This window comes from Cupressus sempervirens, chromosome 4, assembly GCF_028749045.1.
Source record: "Cupressus sempervirens isolate cs-2001-9-10 chromosome 4, ASM2874904v1, whole genome shotgun sequence".
NCBI lineage: Eukaryota > Viridiplantae > Streptophyta > Pinopsida > Cupressales > Cupressaceae > Cupressus > Cupressus sempervirens.
This window is the reverse complement of record NC_143121.1, coordinates 617,071,979-617,094,975: the sequence shown is the minus strand read 5'-3', so window position 1 is coordinate 617,094,975 and position 22,997 is coordinate 617,071,979.

Here is a 22,997-nt window from a genome sequence, read left to right as displayed (position 1 = left end):
GACCTCAAAATACAAGAGTAGACAATTACCAAAGATGGGCAACCTTCTCGCGATCACATAGAAGATGTTACATGAGGTACAAGTTTCTTCATTGGTGACTTGGAAGCGAGCTTTGCCAAGCAGATTAATGAAATAGATTGCACACAAGGTAATAATAGTTTGGGACTTTGGCATCATGAACCATTTATTCATAATACTCAGAACGTGAATTTAGAAGAACAACCTAGGATGACACTGCAAGACAATGAATAGCTTCAACAAGGAGATAATGAATTACATGCCTTACAAAATCAATTAAAGGTTAGTAAAGACATGATCGTGACATCCTTGATGCAATTTGATAGTACCCATGAGTTGGTTGAGGAGCTCTATAAGAAGGTCCCAAGGGAAGGGGAAAGTGACTGACATGTGGTTGAGTTACAAAAAGTCAAAACAGCCCTAGAGACTATGCAATTAGATTACTTATATCTACTGTCCGATAGGGATTATATTCTTAAGGTTGCTGAAATTTATGCAGCTTAGTGAAAAAGGAAAAATGATGAGATTGAGGATCTTAACAAGATGCTTAAGTGTGTTTGGGAGGCACTGAGTGAAAATCAATTTTCCTTACAAAGAGAAGAAAATCAAATCAAGCTCATGGAACACTCTTGAGAACATGAGAACAAAATGAGGCAAGAATTCTTCTAGGAAGTCATCGACAAACTTGAGAGCATTCAACAGATGTATGACTTGGATAACTACCCCAAATGGTTAAGTAGCAAAACTTCAAAACACTTTCAGCTTTTCGAGAACCCTTTGTTTGAAATTAATGCTGATTGGATGTCCAACAATCCTCTTTTTGTGTTAAATGAGAGATCATCTCTTGATTACCATGAAGAGGAAGAGTTTGATTTCAGACTTTTGGATCCTGGCTCAGATTCTAGTAGTGAATCCAGTTCTTAGCATGGGAATGATGAATCAACTTCGGTTGCTTATCAATTGATCAACCCCAACATATTTACCGATTTCACACCATTCTAGAGTTGGGTGAATTTTCTTCATCAACCTCTGAACAATTTTTAGTGGATTGTTTATGCGAGGTTTGTGGGTAGTTTCTCAACATTCTTCATATTCATAGCTCCTATGTGCTAGGGAATTCTCCAAGTTTATGCCGACAACATGAATTCTAATGTCCATGGGATGATGGTTTCATCTTTTGAGCAATTCATCTCTTACATCATCCACTCAAGCTAGGTCTTCACATTCTTCTGGATTATACATGGACCCTAGATATATTTCTATCTCATCATAATAGAGAGGCAGCGTAACAAAGTTTGGAATCTAGGTGTTGACAGATTGTATCTTTGATTAGATGAGGATTTTACTGAAGTCTTATTCAATTTGAGGTTAAACATGGTGTTGATCAATGTTGATCGGTTTCTAGGTATAGGTGTTTTTTCAAAGAGTTATATGGGATCCAGGGATCTAGTTGAGAGATAGATTGTAGAGAGACATTTGGATTCATAGTATGGTTGAAATTGTTTTTAGTTTGGATTTTAGGGCTGCCTGCAGACTCGTATGGGATCCTGGAACTAATTTCTTGAGGACAAACAATTTTAAAGAGGGGAGATTTGTAATGTTCCCTTTTGGAACATTAGAAATATTGAATTCTTATTTTATGCAATATTAAATTGACTTTGAGACATAGGCTCAAAATATTAAAAAGGTCGATTTAATGTTGTACAAAGGACAAAAAGTACAAGGAGGAACAAGACAAAATGCCTTAGGGAAGTTGGAAATTCACAAGGGAATAAGACAAAAACTAGAGAGGAGTTGAATTGTGTTAGGATTGTGTATTAAAAGAGGGAAGAAGTTCATTGTGGGCATGCTTGATTTATTATTTAGTTTAGTTTCCTCTCTTGTGAGAGTCTCAGAAAGCTTTAGCTTTTAGCTAGTTGGAGGACATAGCCCCTCGTGCTAGCAGGCAATGGACGCAAGACCATTGTCTTGGGGAATATCACTTTAGGTGTTTCATTCACGCTTACAAGTTCTTACCTTATCATTCCAATCCAACTGTTAAATATGTATTTAGGATTGGTTTATGTGTACTAGTTATTGTATTGTTGTTGTATAATACAACAATGTTTTAGTTATTAGTTTTTATATTGTTGCTATGTAAGGCAATAATGTTGTTTAAGGAACTATAAGAGTTTGCTGGTTTCATCTCATCAGTTCGTAGCTCATGGTTATATGTTTGACATCTTGAATGTTATTGTGGAAATAACGAATGGTTATCTTATGGAGGACAGTTGGTTTTATTGTTGTCTCATATTGCATGTTCTTGTAATTGAATCTGAGTATTCCATTTCTAAAAGAGTTTGAATAAGTGCCGGTTGGTTTTGCTACTATTTTTGGTGTTGCTAGAAACTATCTGCCAAGTTTAATTTCTAATTTTATTGCTCAAAGAGAAACTAGTAAATATCCTGTATCGGGATATTACATAGGTTGTGTGTTGTCAAGGTTGAGGTCTTTATTTTGTTTTGATAAGTTTGTATGCATTCATGTTGGTTTCTTTTAGTAAAATGCAAAGTCATCACTTAGAGTAGCCATTGCACTTTTGATTTGTATTGTTCTTTTCAAATACGACCCTTTGACTTGAATTGCAACACTTAGTCTTTAAGACTTGTAGTTAGGTTCTAGAGACCCAACTATAATTGAAAGAATATTTGCTGTTGTTTATAAAATTGATTTATAACTCTCTAGTTCATTTTATTAACTCATTTGGAGTTGGGAAAGTTCTCTTGCATTTGTATGAAATCATCACACAACTACTATTGTTTGGTATCGCACATTCCTTGGTAAGTGAATTTTTCATATTTTCAACAAGTGTTTATTTTCTTTGCCATTTTTAGTGTTAGACATTAATAAATTTATCTTATCTTATCTTATCTAGGTTTTGTGTTAGGGTTCTTTATATGTGTTTTTCTTATTTGTGTTTGATTTCAATTGCCATGTATTCAAACCCTTTGTTTTTGGGATTTTTTAATGCCCTATTTTTGTCATCCTCACTCTTTATTTGGTGTGTAGATTGTCATTGTTTACGAGTTTCTAAACCTTGATTTCATGGTGAAATGAGGTATCATCAAGTCAGATTTAATTACATTTGTATGAGCTGATTACAAGATATCTACTTGCATGATTCACAACCAATTGCAAGTTTCAAAAAACTTGCAATTGAGGCTCAAAGGCTCGATCACAAGAATGAAGTACAAGGTTTCCCTTGCAATATGGTCCTTGAGACCCAATTGAAAGGTGTTAAATTTCTTTTCTTTACCCAAAGTAGTTGTAGTGAGTTCTTTAGGACCTCATTACACCCACTGATTGCAAGTTTCATTCCTCACAATTGGGTCTCTACCACTTGATTACAAGGAATGTTATATCATCACTTGCAATTGGTTCTTTAAGATCCCATTGCAAGCTTGAAAAACCTTCCTACACTTGAACTAGATGTATAAAACTTGTGGCTGGGTCTTAGAGACTCGATTGCACTTGTTCTGTATACTATAACCCTTGCACAATTCTTTTCTTCCAAAACATTACATACTATCATCCTTGAAATATAGTCTTTGAGATTTGATTAAGTGGTAAGTTGAGAAAAATGGGGGACCAAAAAGGGGTTATAAGATGCCACTTTTTTCTTCCTAAAATCAACAAATTTTAAACTTCAATGAGAATTTGAAGATAGTTAGAGTTAACATTTCTAGACGCACCAAGAACAAGAGTTGTAGTCCTTTGAATTTAGTTTCTAAACTACTATTTTTTTGTTTTGAAAATGGTGGAGTTTAAGGCCCTAAAAAATAAAGAGCACAAAAAGTGGTCCTATTCTTTGTTAAAAAACATAATATAGTGTCTAGTGTGCCCCCCACCCCCTCCCCCACCCAACCTAAAAAAAACATAAATTTTTTTTTTTTTTTTGAAAATTTTAATTGCTCTAGTTAGAAATTAGCTAACACCACGTAGTTTATGGAAAATGATCCTGATGGTTGCTGCTCCTGCTCTCACCCACACTATTTTTCGAAGTGTGAATTCTCCTACTCACTATCCTCTAGGTGCTGTTGTGGATGCTCTTCATCCTTAGGTTACTATTGTGGATGCTTTCTATCCTCTTGCTATAGCTCAGATCACTGTTCCTGGTGGGTCCTCTGGGACATCTCAAATGACCCTATCCAGGTCTCGAGTTGCTGTAGGGAGATCTGCAATTTCTTATGCGGATGTGGCTACTTTTGAGGTAGGCCTTGGTAGTCCTATTGTGAGAGGGGGTCTCGATTTGGCTATTTCTGTCTTTTTAAGTAGGCCCATTGTGCTTAAACTAGATTAAGAAACTATTGATGAGATTTCCAAATATGTGGAGGACTACTTTTCTACTATTGCTATTTTTTGTTCTAGGGGTTTCTGTCCCTCTCTTTCAGATTTACTTGCTTTGATTTCCAAACATTGGGAACCAATTAGATTAGATTTACTTTATATTTACCCTATGGCAAGGGGCTTTTTTATTGCGAAATATGCAAATGTTGCTGATAGGAAATCAATTTTATGTCATTATTTCTCTTGGGAGGAGAGGTTCACCCTAATGGAAAAACTTTGGTATCAGGGTTTTGATCTGACTACTGAATCCTTTAATAAGATACCTTTATGGGTAAGATTGTCGAATCTTCCCCTTCACTTTTGGCTGGAATCAGTTTTGGAGTCTGTGTGGGAGGCTATTGAGGACTTCTAGTTGGTGAATTCAGAGTCTACTAAAGTGTATAGGATGATGTATGATCACATTCTTGTGGAGATTGATGTGTCCAAGGGTCTCCCTGAAAAGATTACTTTAGCTTCTCCTAATGGTTCTTGGACCCAGATTCTTGATTATGAGGGTATTCCCTTCAGGTGTAGGAAATGTCATAAGACTAGCCATCTCATTGTGAGGTCCTCCTCTGATAAGGTTAGATCAAAGAAATCACCCTCTTAGTGGTTGGGGGTTTTAGACCATCACTACATGATTTAGAAAGCTTCCAAGGATGAGCATGAGGACGAGGTGCATGGATCTTCTTAAAATGATTATTCTTTGGTAGATGTTTCTATTACTATCTCTAATGATACAGTTGCTATTTTAAGGAGGCTTTGATCCATAATGTTGATGTTGTCCCTTCTCTTACTGCTGACTTTGTCCATAATTTTTTTTTTGGTGTTGATTCAGCTAATTATCTCCTGTTGCTGTGGGTATTAAGGCCCATGTTTCTTCTATGAGGGTTTTGGGGGTTAGTAGTGGTGCTATCCCTTTGGATAATCTAGGCTCTAGTTCTTCAATTTATCTATGGATTAGTAGAGGGATGCTGGAAAGGTGGAGGATGGATGGACATCACTTAAAGGTAAAAAAGTTCAATCATCCAAACCTTCATTTGATATGTCTTTACGTTCTCAAAAGACTAGACCAAAATGTAAATCTTGATGGTCTTTTTCTAGGTTGATTTTTAGCCCTCTTGTTGGAAACTTTGGTGTCTCCCTCTAGTTTGTTGGGTGGTGTTTCACAACCCTTTTAAGATCCTTCATTGTTATATCTTTTTGGTCTCTTTGTACAAGGTTCAAGTCCTTTTAAAACCTGTTTTTACTTAATCAATACACTACATAGTTTATCCTAGATTTTTTTTGCTATTTTTAATGTCTATTTGATTCTTTTAAAAATTTTGCAAGTGAACACATCTTGAAGATGTGAAATTTTAGTGTACCCCCTCTAGAAAATCATTGAAAAGTAATATTTTTTTTGGAAGTTTGTAGAATGGAGTCTTATTTCTAAAAACCAAACTTGTTGCTAAAATTTGATGAACTAGCCAATATGTAAGCCCAAAATACTACACATTGGTTTTTGATAAAGATCAAACAAACATTCAAAAGAAGTTAGAGATTAAATGCTTAACAAAATTAGAATTCAAAATAAATTATATGGTTAGATTGCAAACAAAGAGATCTATCATATCATGTCATTTGATTTTATCGTTATTAAACCATGAGAAACCCTAACAAAAGGCACACAAAAAAAGACATTCTTTTTTTATACCCTTGCTAGAAAAATTGTCTTCGACCTTGCTTGAATCCTCCAAGCATTTGGGTTGGATCTCTAAGGAAAATCCAAGCCTTAGGCATGGTGAATTTTAATGCATTTAAAAGTGTGTAGGGAGAATATCACACATGCTATATAAATGCAAATGTTCTTATGAGATGGCATTTGGTGTAACCTCAAAATATAATGCATTAATTGTGTACACACTATACAATACATTGTAAAAAGGCGTAAGGGATGAAGATAGGAAGAGTGAGAAGGTGAGTGGGGAGGGGCAGGAGGTGGTAAGAGAGAGATACCTTAAGACCCATTAAGAAACCTTAGGACCTGTTATAACCATTTAGAACACTTGAGGACCCTCTACCACATTAGTATATTGGATATATGTAGCTACAACACCACGTTCATCAAGAATATACCTTGCACCATGGATACTAACATGTGCATACTCTTATCTAGGTAGAGTCTTGGTATGATCTAGGTGGTCCTTGCACTACTTAGGTTCTATTGCAATCCATGAGGATACATCAAGACCCATCAAGACCCTTTAGGATACCGTGCAATTCCTTAACACACATTAGTATAATGAATGAATGTACCTATAATCCAATGTTCATCAAGACTATACCTTGTACTATAGAGTACTATATCATTTGATTCCTTGATGGTTTCATTTTTTTGGTTAATAGTTTGTCTGCCGTAGGTTTTGGTTTAGACCTTGACTCTTAATGTGCCCAAAGTGGTGGAAAACACAACAGTTAATGACATAATGGGTCAATGTAGTGATCTATCAAAGACCCCTAAATTGAAAGGTACAACTCCCTTGTAGTTCAAAGATTTACAAGGAATTTGTTTTTAGTAGATCAACTAACTTTGAGGTATGGTCTTAACTAGAGAGCAAAATAGGTACAACTAGATTGCTTAACACTTGAAAAAATCTAGGCTAATTTTAGATTATAAATCACAAATTCCACAAACATGAATGATGTAAGTCATTGTTAAGCTCATATAACACCAATAATGCAATCTAGTTTACCCTTGAAGTAAGAGTATAACAATGCACAACTATCTACTAATGCACACTATGTAAGAAGAGAAAGCATGATTAACTTGAAAATACCCAAATTTTTTCCTACTCAATCGCTTTCATTAACCAAGTCCTAGACTTCTTATACAACAATGAAATGCATATGAACTAACATGTACAAAATAGGGGAATAAGATAATACTGTAACAAAGAAAGTAAAGCTTACAACCCACTAAAATGAAAGAAATAAGACTAAGTTTATTTGCAATCTCTTAGTTTTTATTAACAACACACTTCATCCCAAGAAACATACAAAAACTAGATGAACAACAAATTCAAGATGCAAATGCAAATTCTCACAAAGTGGTACTGTCTACAAGGGTTTGCCAACAAAATAATTTGCTGATCTTATTAAATTATCAAAAAGTTACACTTATAAGCCCTGGTTAGGAATGGCTAGTTACATTTGATGATTACATTATAGAGAATCTATGAATATATGAAAGCAAAAAATAGGATTGACTGATTCATCATCTGCTACAAAGTCCAAGCCTATGAGAAGAATGCCAAAGATTGCTATAACATTAGCAATTGAGAAAGATAAGAGGTGACACTTGTAAACAAGAGCGTTAGAGCATCAATTTTTCTTTAGGGTCACAACCTTAGCCCTATATGCCTTCATTGCATGAGTTACACTATTGAGCTCATCAAAACCTAGGATGAGAATGTTATCAACCCAAATCATCTAGTAATCATGCATCTCTATCAACTCTTCAACTTTGGTGATCTTTGATTGGAGCTTTTCTGATGCATGCCTTAGAATGGAATCTATGGCTAAGAGCTCTTGGATCTTCAACATCTGGAAGCTCGATGGATTGGTGGCTTCTTCTACAAGAGCTAGAAATTTAGCTTTCTTTTGCTCAATGTCAACAAATTGACCATTATTGGTGACATATGATTTAGTATGCAACACCTTTAGATTTTCAAATATTTTATCCATGACTTTCTACACTAAATCATGTAAATCTTTTAGCTCATTTTCTGACCTCATTGAGCTCTCAATTATGAATTCTAGTGATTGCTTCCAATGAAGCAATGGTTCTAGGTGTGTTTTGAGAATCCTATGGGTTATGGAAACATCTATTTTCATATTAGTTACCTCCTACAACAAGGCTAAGTGCTTTGTTAGATCCATGATGCTTTGTACATTGAGGTTTGATGGTAGGATATTGCTTCTCTCAATTTATCAATGTCTAACATTAGGTTCCAAGGTTCTCAATGAGAAGGGGACCTTGGGCCTTCATTTGATCAATTCTGGCATGACCAATTTGACTGAATTAGCTCTCTTGTTGTAGCTTTAGTAGAAAATTCTTGTTCTCCTCTACACTTGGGTTAAATGTACTTGTAGAGGTGCTTCCAAGTGCAACCTTGATGTAATCCATCAACTCTTTGTTTGAGGCCTTTACTTCTTTCTGTAGACACCTAAATTTGATTACACTGCTTTGGTAATCTAATTTAGCCATCTCTAAAGGCATCATTAATTAAATTCTTATTTAATTAATCCTTTGCCATCCCTAGTTGATTAATTTAATTAATCATCTATAGTCCTAATTGATAAATCAAATAATCTATTATTTATCAATTAAATCCTTTTCTCCTATCTAATTCCAAAAATCTCCATTTATTAAATAAATCTATTTGATAAATGAAATCCTCAAATTCAAAAACCCCTAACCTATCTCTAATCCTCCATTTAGCCTAATCCACCCCATCCACCCATACTAACCAAGCTTAGCCACTAACTCACCTACCCTCATTAATGCCATCCACTTGCACATCTCTAACATCTCTAATCTAATCCTAAACCCAAGCCTAATCCACCCCCTAATGTTGTCACATTCCTTAAACAAGTTTAAGACTTTCCTAATCCAAACCAAAGTCTCCCCTCAAAAAGCCCAACCACTAAGTCATGAGTGCTCTTACAAAACATAAAAGACTCTTACAAGCCCACTCATGACTCTTACACCCATCTTCCACACTCTTCCCTCTTCCACACTCATTCCTCTTACATCCCTCTTACATACTCAACCCCACTCATCATGCCTTTAACCAACCCTTTACCCTACCCTCTCACACTCATCCTCCTTGTGACAAGTGTCACCTTCCCATTGGTGCTAAACAAGCACAATCCATGTGCTCTCCTTTGAGTGCATCCTAGCCCTCCTTAAGCCTTCATCCATCCTTGCATCTAAGCCCTCCATCCCTCTACCCCTTAGCCTATAAATTGAATTCCATCCCAAGCCATTTCATCAACAATCTTTGAGCTACAGTTACCATGCCCTTTTGAGAGCCAAAAGCCATACCCATACCCTTGTAATGCCAAATTGAGAGCTCACAAAGCTACCAATTTGCCATTACCCATCTTCATTGAAGCAACTTTTGAGCATCTTGAGCATACATCCAGAGCAAAAGGACACATCTACAGAATCAAGAAAGCATGAGGTGTTTTCTCTTGTGAGGTTTGCACTTCTTGTTTTCTTTCTTTGTCTAAGCATATATGTGAATTTAGTTTTTGGTTTGTGAATGTTTATTTTATTTGTTAATGTTCTTTGCATACTAAATCTTGTTCTACATTTTGACACGCCCGATGGGACCCCACTATGGGTCATTTAATCATCTATTTTCATCTATATGTCATTTTTCTATCCATCTAATGTTTGTTGTTGTTTGAGTGTGTTGTGAGGGTGTTTTGCTTATTTTTGCAGGTTAAAGAACGCACTTAGGAAGAAGAAATACCATCTAAAAAAAAAAATTCGTGTTTTTCAACTTTTTTCGCGCAGTTTTGGCATCTGCAACTTGTTCTGTCTGAGAAAATCCGCGTCTGTGCAAATTGACATCTGCGAAAATTCGCGTCTGCGCAAATCGACGTCTCCGCCACCGCCAATCCAAATCGTCGTCTGCAAAAATCCGCATCTGCGCAAGTCAGTGTCTCTGCTTGTCACCTATTTTTTGTGCCGCACAATCTATTCTGTCGTCTTCGAATACTAGCATATCAAAATTTGACTTTTAGTGGTTCCGTAGGATTTAGAACATTTTAAGCATTTTTACGCGTAGAAAAAATGCAAAAAAAGTTAAATTTTTTTTCCCATAGTTAAGCTCTCTTTTTTGAAGATTTTGGCTAACTAACTAAATTGCTTTTTTTTGTTGTTGTCTCATTGCAGGTTGGAGCACATATGGAACCACTAACCATATTTCTTGCAGGTTTTCATGTTGCTAAAAAATGAACTTGATTGCTTAACCATTTGTCTTTGAATGCATGTTGCTAAAAAATGAACTTGAATGGTTAAACACATTTTCCATTGAATGAATGTTGCTCAAAACACACTCTTGAATGCCATGGATTAAAATCAACTTTCCTTGGAATGCATGCTTAAAACAACAAATCCAATCTTGAATGCCAAGGATCAATTAACCATTGCAATATCAAACACTTCATTTGGAGCTTCTAAAATTGAACAAAACAAATCTCTTTTCCACATGCAATCTAGGTAAAGTTTGATTTTTGGACATTTAAGAAACTTTGTTAAGTTAAAATACAAATTTACAAAAATCAATTTGAGTAGTTCCTTGGACTCACCTCTTTTCTAATCACCCATCAAATATTAACCATTGATTGCAATCTCAGCGCCATTTATGGGGATGGGTCTACTTGAAAAAGGTGTTAAATGTTCCACAATCTAACTCACTCACTTGGTCTTTAAAAGTTTGCTTTAACTTTATCAAAATTCTTAAATGGTCAAAACTCTAGATTAAATCGATCACACTTCAAGTTTGGGCACTAAAATTGAACAACAACTGACGTGGAGAGCCTCCCGGTGCGCGCTTGAAATCGAATCTCACACACTTTTGTTTTGGGCTTAAAACAAACTCACACTCAATTTTGAATGCCTTAAAGAAAATTAATCAATACTTGACGTGGAGGGCCTTCGGGTGCGCGAGTTTGCTTTTGTTGACCCTAACTCTTCTTATTGTTTGCATTCTTCGATCGATTTACTTTTGTTGGCGCTTCAAGTTGGAATTGAACATTGTCTCTTAAACATGAGTACTTGCAAAGTCTAGATTAGCACACATAAGAGTCAGTTGGTAAAAGAACAAGCGTGTTTTTTAGCCCAAGGTCATCCAAGTCTTCTCTCCCCTTGTCGTCTTTCGAGGCCATCTTGGGTGCATAAGATTAGGATCCAAAACCTTGTTTCTTTTTAGGAGGCCTGCTTGGGGATTTCATCACCCCTTGGACGACCTCAACTCCAGCGTTCCGGCGGAGTATAAGAATCGGGAGGTGAATCGAAAGACACCTCTCTTGGGATCAAGATTTTGTCATTCGGGCTAAGCCTCAAGGAACTTTATACCCTTGAGAAGTGAAAGAGGAGAAGTGGGTTACCACTCCTCTCGGCTGTGTGACATCCTTTTGGTCTCATCTATGGATTTGGGCCTCACGTACCTTGCGTATATCGAGGACTCCCTAGCTAAACCAATTGTCAGCCTTGTAGAAAACCATCTAGGATGTTAATGTGTTTGGAGTGACTGATTGAAACATTTGTAGAACATACACACTCCCTGGCGCAAGTATCACATTCTGAGAACCACAAACTTCTATCTGGGTGTTCCTATCTATTGCTTGTTTTTATTTTACTTGTTGAATGAATGTTTGCCAAACTTGGTCAATCTTAGCTTAGGGCACACTTAGCGTAGTCACTGCCTATTTTAGAAGTTGAACAAGTTGAAGTAAAACAACTGAGATTTTTCCCAAAGCCAAGCAAATTCAAGAATTTATGTCGGAACAAGCCCAAATAGAAGTTTCACAAGGTCAAACTCAAGCCATCTCTAGCATACCAAGAACTTTCAGCCAAGAGAAAAGAAATAACACCAAGCCCACGAATTGCCAAACTCCACAAAGCAGAGGACAAAGCTACCGACAAAGCACTTCAAGAGGCCTGGTTAGAGCACACCATAAAATTTAGCCAACATCCAGGAGTTAATCCTACTTATGCCTTACCAACTAGGCATGATTTCTATGATTAGACACCCTTGTTTCTCCACATCTTCTTGGATAAGCTTCACTTTAGAGTCATCTTTGTAGAAAAGCCAGCCATCTTAGGTTATCCCCTTAAGCATTATTAGCTCATCCATCTCATTTAGAATCATACCATCTAGCCAGTAATCGAAAATATGCACATCTAAGCTTTCAAAATTGTTGTCACCTTGCTAAAAGTTTGCCATTCGTAAAATCTTCCAAATCCACCAATCTCACCAAGGTTATCCCTTTGACAGAGCTTTGTCTAGGGTAATCTAGCTTTGTCACTTGTTATCCCTCATCACCTTGAGCTAAAGGTTGGGATCCGCAAGTGGTCAATCTCATGTTCTTCCTAAAGGATCATCAGTCTATCTTTAAGTTGACACAATCACCACCAAGCTTGCACATAGGAAAGCAGACCTTTTGTGCTTTGACAACATATCTTTGAAGTTAGAATCCCCAACCCAATCCTCCTTAGGTTTTGTCATATAGCTTTGCCTCAACCTAGGAAATCATTTGCATAGAAAAGCCTTCCCCCTTTTGCATCCATCAGCATTATTGCATCTCATCCCTAGGAGCATTTTTCATGCCACCCGTCACTCGCTTAGCCAAGAAGAAAGAAACAATGGAGCCCTATCATTTGGATCGAACAGCCTCACCCCCCTTGAGCACCCAGCCATCCTTTAGCCCAGAGCAAGCTATGCCATCACCTACTGACATTGAAGCTTTCATGAGCCAACCAAGAAATGCAGTATTGGTAAACACCATAATAGAAAAAAACAAAGAGACAATCATGGCTAATTTTCGAAGGGACAATGTAGGAACCTTTGACTTTGGAAGACCCCCTCCATTATCAGATCCATCTCACCCATTGTTTGGGCAGCTGCCACCACCCATAGGCTCTTATGATCCAAATTATCCTCAATATATTCCAAAAGAAGAGCCTCCAACTAATCCATATGACCCAATAGACCCAAACATACCATCATCCACCCAAGTTGAAATCTCCATGCCGCAAGCCAACCCAGCCACCACCACTCCATCCTTGGTTCATACCTCTCCGCTCCAAACCCCCTTTACTCAAAACACCTCACCGTTCACCCCCTTCACTATTGCTGCTGCTCCCACATCTAGCCTTCCAAATCCACCCATCTCCCAAATCAGTGCTAGCATCTTTGGCCAACCTCAGCAATATACAACAGGGATGCCACCCATGGGGCCAAGTAATCAACCTTTCATCACCCCCAGCTTGTTCACCACAGCCCAAAGTACAATCCCATCATTTCCATTAAGTCTTGGGAGCTCAATACCACCAGCCACAAATCCACAAGCTACTACCTTCGCTCCACAAAGCTATCAAAACCCACAAGCTACTGCCAATCTTCTACCAAGCTCCCAAGTGACCCCAGCTCCCACCACCACTCTACCAAGCTTCCAAATCCAACCACAAAGCTATCAAACCCCATTAGTTCCATTCCCAAGCTTTTAGTTCCCACCACCTCCACCACTAACTAATCCATTACCTCCAATTACCAACTACTTTTCAATGCCACTTCTAGGAGGTAATCCACCACCCCAGCCAACCACCAATTATTTGCAGATACCATCCCAAATGGGAGCACAACCCACATATATTGGTCAAACCCCACAAGCCCTCCGATCCTTTCCCCAAGCCTCACAACCATCTTATACCTTACCTCCACAAAGAAATCCATTTATCCCATAGCCAGCTTATGTTCCTCAATCCCAACCTCAAATCCCATATCAACAGAAAGCCTCGTAGCACATGCAGCAATATGCGCCACCTCCCCCTCAACAACCCATCATCCACCATGCAGCTGCCCAAACAATGTACAATCCCTATCAGCAAATCCCTCACAGCCATCCATATTCAGTGGCCCCATCCAGCACATACCTACCTCAAGGCACTCCTACATTGGGGGCACCCCAACCATCACCTATCAATTTAGAGTGGGAGCAAATGAAGACAGCTCTGAAAGCCATCCAAGAAGGGAATGATCCAAAGACATTCAAGTTTGAGAATGTGTGTCCTTACCCATTTGACAGAGCCATTACTAGGACACCATTTCCCGAACACTTTGAGGTACCTAAATTTGACAAATTCAGAGGAAAAGGAGACCCTGTCACACATATCAAAGAATTTTACATGCATTGCCAGGACATGGCATACAATGATGTCTTCCTCTTGCGCCTTTTTCCCAAAAGCTTGGCTGGACCAGCTCTTGAATGGTTTTATAGAATCCTCTATGGCACAATTAAAAACTTTGCTGAATTATCTGAGGCATTTGTAGCCCAATATGGCCATCTTGTTGAAACAGAGCTATCAATAGTTGATCTTGTCCACACCAAGCAAAAAGGTGGAGAAAGCCTTGCCGAATACCTGCAAAGATGGAAAACCCTTACCACCCGCATATCCTGCACCTTGCCAGAACGCCATGTGGTGAAAATGTTTATTAATAATGCACATCCCAGCTTGGCTCACCACATGACCATGAACTGTTTGCAGACCTATAAGGATATCAAAGAGAAAGGAATGATCCTTGAGCAAGGGCTCATCAAAGATGGTGTGGTAAAGATTTACAAAGAGGCCAACCAAAATCAATCACATTCCAATGACAAGTCTAGGTATTGGAACAAAAACAAGCATGTTGCAACAGATGGGGTTACTGACACTAGACATGTGAATATCATTGGTCCTTCTCAAAACCAGTCTAACCCACCATATCAAACAAACAACCAACAAGCTATCAATTACCAACAACAAAATAACCAAAGCTATCAAAACCACAATTCAAGACCCAACTTTCAAGGGTCTAATAATCAAGCTAATGCCATCAATGTAGCTATAGGGAAAAAGCCCAGATTCCAACCTGCACCTACAAACTATACACCCCTTGGTGAGCCATTGGATGTTATTTTTGAGAAATTGGCTAAGGAAAACCTCATCAAATTTCCTCCTACCCAGCAAATTTATCCAAGCCAATCCAAAGCTGCATGGTACAAGGACAATGAGTATTGCAAGTTCCATAGGGTAAACGGTCACACCACCCTCAGATGCATGAAACTGATAGACTATGTGCAAGACCTCATTGATCGGAAGGAAATCACTGTTGGTGCCCAAACCTCTCCCAATGCAGGCTTACAGATTTATCAAAATGCTTTTCCTCCACACAACAACCAAAATCCTGGAAAAGCACCTATCCAAAACAACACCAACAACCGCCAGCCAAACCAACAGCATGGGAAGAACAATGACCACACTTCATCCTATATAGACTATGGTAGCCTTATAGGTTGTATATCTGAGAAAGAGCCTTCTATCAATGTTATCAATATCTGAGGACCAGACAATGAGTGTGCAGTCACCACTCGAAGAGCGCAATTTAACATCGCAGGCCCACCAGTTTCATCAACACCATCAGCTCCATCAAAAAGCTGATACAATATCTTGGAACACCTTGGGAACATGCCAGCCCAAATATCCATTTTAGACCTTCTCCGCACTAGTCCTGTGTACAAAGACATCCTTGACAGTGCTCTCATAGAATCCCGTGTCCCTTCTGATATCAATGCTACCGATTTTCGTAATCTTGTTGGACACCTTTCATCCTCATGTGCCCTATCTTTCAAACCCACCGACATACCCGCGGTTGAGCCAGATCACACCCTTCCGCTTCGCATAGCCATCATGGTATCCAATTTTTCCGTGAAAAGAGTAATGATAGATAATGGATCAGCCTTGAACATTTGCACCCTAAAATTCATAAAACAAGCTGGGTATACTGATGCAGATATGATCAGTGAGGTTATCACCATCAAAGCTTATGACAACTTGGAAAGGACCACAGAAGGGACTATTTTGCTACCAATCAAGGTTGGGCCAGTCATTCAAGAGATAGTTTTCCATGTTGTTGATCTAAACCTACCATTTAACATCCTCCTCAGTCACCCATGGATTCATGCTATGAAGGCCGTTCCATCCACCTACCATCAGTGCATCAAATTTCCGCATCAGGTCACTGAGGTAACCATCCATGCTGATCCAAAACCCTTTGCTTACTGCAATGCGGTTGAAGCTTCATATACAAACCATTGCCTTGGAATAGACATCGACACAGCCATCGCCAGCTCATCCCACACTTGTAATGATGTAGAAACCATCCTTGCCTCCACCCTATCTACTGTAAAGATCAACAAAAAAGGTTGTGAAGAATATAGTCTATCAGATGCATTTTCTGTCGGAGCAATCCCACTTGATCCACATACCCATGGACGGCCAACATATCACAAAGCTAAGGAGATTCCACCTCCTCGATACAAACAATTTGGCCCAACCACCTTTGTGTCCTCAAAAACCCCTCTTCATGAGGAGCTCACTCCAGATATCAACAATTGGTTACATAAGGATGCACCTCCAAGAAATCAAGCACGCCTTGATCACTTCAGCCAGAAGTATCCCCAACAACATAAGCTCATCACTAAAAAATGGAACTATCAAGGAGGTGGACTAGGACCAGAAGAAAGGGGCATGTAATGTCCCATCGAAGCACATAATTGGGAAATGAAGTCAGGTCTTGGCTTTGGCATACCCACAACTGGGGGCACCAATGAGAATGGTCACGCTTTTTCAAACATCCACCGCGACCTTGTCGAAATTGAAGACATTCCTGAGGAAGTTGAAAAGAGAGCCTACGACGATATCCCAAACCAAATCTTCCTAGGAGACTTTGTTCTCCGAGAACTATCCATCCATCTCATTGACCTACCACTTGCTCATCCACAACTCATAGATTGGGACCAACCAAGTGTCATACATATTGATGAGTTTGCATCAGAGGAAGTGCTTCTAAGATTCATGGGAGCCGAAACTCCTCATAAGAAGACAAAGACAGATTTTGCCTACATCTACAAGCTAGATCCCAAGGGATATTTTGGAGAAAATCCCCAACCTAGTTTCGATACACCCAAAACTGGAACTAAGGTAAATCTGGGACTAGCTAAGGCAGCGAAGAGAACCCCTCAGCAAGAAAATCCAGAGCCACAAGCAGAACATGAGGATTTAGTATTGCCTCCTCAAGATAATCGACTAGAGGTGTCTTCTATTCTAATAGAGGATACTAGAGAAGTCAACATTGGTTCTTCAAAGATCCCTAGAATTGTTCACATTGCTGCATCCCTATCACAAGACCAAGCTGACCTCCTCTTTGAGGTTTTACGAGAGAACATTGACCGATTTGCATGGTCATATCAAGACATGCCAGGACTTGATCCAAAGCTTGTAGTTCATCATCTTGCAGTCGATCCAAAGATCAAGCCCATAAGACAAAAGCTTAGAAAAATGCACCCCAAGGTGGCCTTACTAGTCAAAGCTGAACTAGAAAGAATGTTGGCTGCTAAGGTTATCCAACCTATCGACTACTCAGAATGGATCTCCAACATGGTCCCTGTCACTAAGCCTTCCGGTGACATCAGAATCTGCACTGATTTTAGAGATCTTAACAAAGCTTGTCCAAAGGATGATTTTCCCTTGCCCAACATAGATATGATTGTAGATCTTACAGTTGGACATGAAATTCTGTCCCTTATGGATGGATTTTTCGGGTATAATCAGATCAAGATTGTAGAAGAGGACCAGCATAAGACATCATTCACTACCCCTTGGGGAACCTTTTGCTACACCATGATGCCTTTTGGCCTAAAGAATGCTGGGGCTACCTATCAAAGAGCTATGACAGCCATTTTCCATGATCTTATCCATAGCATTTTGGAGGATTATGTGGATGATATCCTAGTCAAATCTCACACCTTCATGGATCATCTTGCTGACCTGGAGAAAGTCTTTGATAGGTTGGCCCAATATCATCTCATGCTAAATCCCAAGAAGTGTGTCTTTGGGGTCACATCTGGCAAGCTTCTAGGCTTCATAGTTTCTAAACGAGGTATAGAGATCGACCCCAAAAAGGTCAAGGCTATCTTAAACATGCCTCCTCCCCAGACACTGCGACAACTTCACTCTCTTTAGGGAAAACTTCAATCTGTCCGGCGCTTCATCTCCCAACTTGCAAATAAGTGTACACCATTTTCACACTTGGTAAAGAAGAATGAGAACTTCAAGTGGGATCTTTTATGTCAGCGCAACTTCGATCAGCTCAAGCAGTATCTCACCAATCCCCCTATCTTGGTTCCACCAGTTCCTAGTCATCCCTTGATCTTGTATATATCAGCAACACCTTCTGCTCTAGGGGCACTTCTAGCACAACATGATGATTATAGCTTGTTTGGCAGTTGTTTTCTCAACTCAAAAGCTTTGCCACTACATGCTAAGTCATACCATCCAACTAGTCTCCAAGATTGACCCTCTCAAGTATATGCTCTCCAGAAGAGCACTTACAGGCCATTTGGCCAAATGGGTTATGCTACTAAGTGAGTTTGACATCCAGTATGTGGACAGAAAGGCAATCAAAGGGCAAGCTATAGCAGATCATCTAGCCGATGCACCTCTAGTAGATGCATATCCTTTGCTCATAGAATTTCCAGATGAGCATATCTGCCTAATTGAAGAACAACCCCCATGGAAGCTTTATTTTGATGGCTCATACACCTCTCATGGATCAGGGGTAGGAATATTATTAGTTACACCTCAAGGAGATTACATTCCAAAAGCCTTCAAGCTACAATTCCCTAGCACCAACAATATAGTAGAATATGAAGCTCTTGTAGCAGGATTAAAGATAGCTATAGAATGGAATATCACTGAGTTACAAGTCTTTGGTGATTCCCAACTCATCATCAAACAAGTCTTAAATGAATATCAAACCAAAGATGAAAAGCTATTATCCTACAAAGAGCTAATTGATTAGATGACCCAACATTTTACAAAGCTTCAGTTTACACAAGTGCCACGAATGCAAAATAAAGCAGCAGATGCTATGGCCACTATCGGCTCGCTCTTGGAAATTCCCCAAGACGCTATGCAGTATGAATTTTTAGTTGAGCAACTCCTCACACCCGCTTATGCGAATGAGGATTCAAACCGTATTTGTATCTTGGTTGGTCCCCAATCCCCTTGGTACCATGAAATTCACGCTTACCTTAATGATGGTATCATATCCCCTCACCTCACACGCACCCAACGCCAGAACCTTATTCGAAAATCATCTCGCTATGTTATCATAGCCAATACCCTATATCGTCGGGGTTATCACGATACTCTCTCTCGATGTTTAGATGAAAATGAGGCTGCGATGGCATTAAAAGAAGTACATTCTGGACTTTGCGGTGTCCACACAAGTGGTATTGTCCTAGCACGAAAAATCCTTAGAGCAGGCTACTATTGGCCTACCATTGAAGAAGACTCTTGTGACTTTGTCAGAAAGTGTCTCCCATGTCAGCAGCATGCAAATCTTGTGCACGCTCCAGCACAAGATCTACAACCTATTGCACCACCTTGGCCTTTTTCTTGTTGGGGCCTTGATCTAGTTGGAACTATCACACCTCTCTCATCTGATGGACATAAATGGATAATAACAGCTATAGACTATTTCACTAAGTGGGTGGAAGCAGTCCCCCTAGTCTCAGCTACAGGAGTTCAAGTCTCCAAGTTCATCTTGTACCACATTGGTTGCCACTTCGGCATCCCATCCACCATCTTCACTGACCACGGAGGTAACTTTGAAAATCTCAACATGGACGAATTATGCACTTCCCTTCGCATCCATCACCTCTTTTCTAGCCCATATTTCCCACAAGGTAACGGCCAGGCAGAGGCAACTAATAAAACCCTCCTCAAAATCCTAAAGAAAGTTGTCAATGATTTCGGCCGTGATTGGCACCTTCAAATAAATCCGGCCCTATGGGCCTATTGAACTTCCTTTCATACATCCACAGGCACAACTCCATACTCCCTAGTCTATGGTGCTAAAGCGGTATTACCTATAGAAGTTGAACTTCCCTCACTATGCATATCTTTGCGAGGGCAAATCTCAGATGAAGAATACAGAGTAGCTCGACTCACCCAGCTAGATCTCTTAGACGAGAAGAGACAACAAGCCTATGACCATCTCACAGTCTATCAAACTCGTCTCAAAAGGAATTTCAACAAGAAGGTGCTCCCATGACACTTTCAGCCAGGTGACATGGTCCTCAAAGAAAATATGAAAGTCCAAGCAGATTGAGAAAAGAAAGGCAAGTTTGAACCTACATGGCTTGGTCCCTATGTGGTTACTGCCTCCTTTGGCTCCGGAGCCTATCAATTATCTACACCAGAAGGAGAACTCTTGAATGATCCCACTAACATCATTCATCTAAAGAAGTTCTATGCTTGAAGATCCTTGGTATACCTAGCTTTTGAAAAATACAAAAAAAAAAAAAATAGTAAAGAGAAATAAGCGTCCAATGGTGAAAACTTGGCAATTCAAGCGCCTTGGATAGGTACCTTGGTGAAAACTTGGTAATTCAGGCGCCTTGTGTGCTAAAGACTAATCCATTATCTATCACTATCCTATCCCTCATCCATCCACCCACCATCCCATAAAACACCTGCTTGTTCCCTTGGTGTTCCAATCAAATATCCAAAATCTGATGGAGCTTGTCAATACCTCCTGTACAGCTTGTAAATCTTGTACCAAAGCTTGTATTATACCTTGTAAATCTTGTACCATACCTTGTATATATCCGAATCTTGTCCAAAACTTGTACCATATTCTAGCTTGTGAATAATCTTGTATCCTAGCCTGTATCCTATCACATGCACACACAGAATCCCATTTTCCTTAAGCTTTTCACAAACCATCTACCTATCCACCTATCAACTATTATAGACATACCATCCTTCACAAACATTTCCATCTCACAAAAAACCAAAACATGAACAAACTTGTACATTTGTAACATATCTTGGTCTGTCAGCTTGTACATCCTCTTTAGCTTAGTACCATTGTATCTATCCAGCTTTCGTGTCAGTTCCTCCTTGCTCAACATCTTGCACACATCGCACAACCCTTGGTTAGCTATTCTAATACATCCTTTAGCTAGATCTCCTATCACCAAAGTGTTATCCTTCTTAGTTTAGCTTGCCAGATGCATTACTCATCCAGATCCATCAGCTTAGGTGCTCTCTGATAGATCCTTGCAGGATATAGCTTTCCTCATGTCTGATCTTGGTCCGTTAGTACCTCGTCCTACCCATCTCGTTGGCAAATAGTTCTCTTTTGGATTTTTGCTTTCTTTTGATTTGGGATCTTCCCTTTTGGGTCTTGAAATATCTTTTCCAAGCAATCTCCTTGTTCCCTCCTCAAGGTTGCCACGATCTTCCATATCATGGTATGCTGCGAATGGGGCAATTAGAGCGTAAGGTCTTGATCAGGTCTTTTGCTTGTTTTCTTTTTCTGCTTGTGGGTTACCTAGTGTTGTTTCCACGCTGCTTCCTCTAGGATTCATGTGTGATACTGGGGCAATCCTTGTGTGTTTGTTTTGAGTCAGTTCGTCAGTCCTTTGGATGGTTGGTAAAAAGGCCTTGATGTTCTTGGTAACCCTGGAAATTAACCTACAGTCCTATAGAAAATCTAGTGCTCAACTACATGGTGGTACTTCTCTTTGAAGTATCCCCCCGCTCAAAAAGCTTCAATGGATTCCCTTCATCTCCATTATCCCCCATCCATATCCTACATCTGTCGCTCCTACCCCAGCTTATGCATCAGTATCTCTTTGAATCACTCCTCAAGCTTAGCTTTAGGGATCCACAATCCTAGTCTTAGGGATCCACCAATCAAATCAATCCACCAAGCCTCATCTTTCGAGATCCACAATCCTAGTCCTAGGGATCTCCGAAACCCATCTTTCGCTAGTCCAACTCTTTGAAATCCTGTTGCATCAGCTTTATCATTCTATCATCCATCTCCCTACCATGGATTCATTTTATAGCACTCCGCTCCTCCATCTCCCCCCCCCAACCCTGGAAAGTCTTAAGCTTGCTTTACTATTGTGCCTCTGATTTCCCTTTATCATTCTCCCGTAGTGAGAGTTTGAGCTAATTCAGCCCCTTCTCTTCGCCAACCTGCGTCTCAGCTCGTCTCAATTTCTTGTACTTTTCAAGAAGTCATCGAGCCTCATTTCTCTCCCCGCCGCCTTCTTGAGGGGGCATCATCTAAGTCTAGTCTCTCCTCTTCTTATCCGAGATTGGGGCAACCTTGTTGCTAAAACATCTTCCTCGTGTCATCTTCATTCGAACTTCTTTGAAATAGTGTTGTTTCAACACTATGTCAAAGAGGGGCAAAATGTAGACACCTAAATTTGATTACACTGCTTTGGTAATCTAATTTAGCCATCTCTAAAGGCATCATTAATTAAATTCTTATTTAATTAATCCTTTGCCATCCCTAGTTGATTAATTTAATTAATCATCTATAGTCCTAATTAATAAATCAAATAATCTATTATTTATCAATTAAATCCTTTTCTCCTATCTAATTCCAAAAATCCCCATTTATTAAATAAATCTATTTGATAAATGAAATCCTCAAATTCAAAAACCCCTAACCTATCTCTAATCCTCCATTTAGCCTAATCCACCCCATCCACCCATACTAACCAAGCTTAGCCACTAACTCACCCACCCTCATTAATGCCATCCACTTGCACATCTCTAACATCTCTAATCTAATCCTAAACCCAAGCCTAATCCACCCCCTAATGTTGTCACATTCCTTAAACAAGTTTAAGACTTTCCTAATCCAAACCAAAGTCTCCCCTCAAAAAGCCCAACCACTAAGTCATGAGTGCTCTTACAAAACATAAAA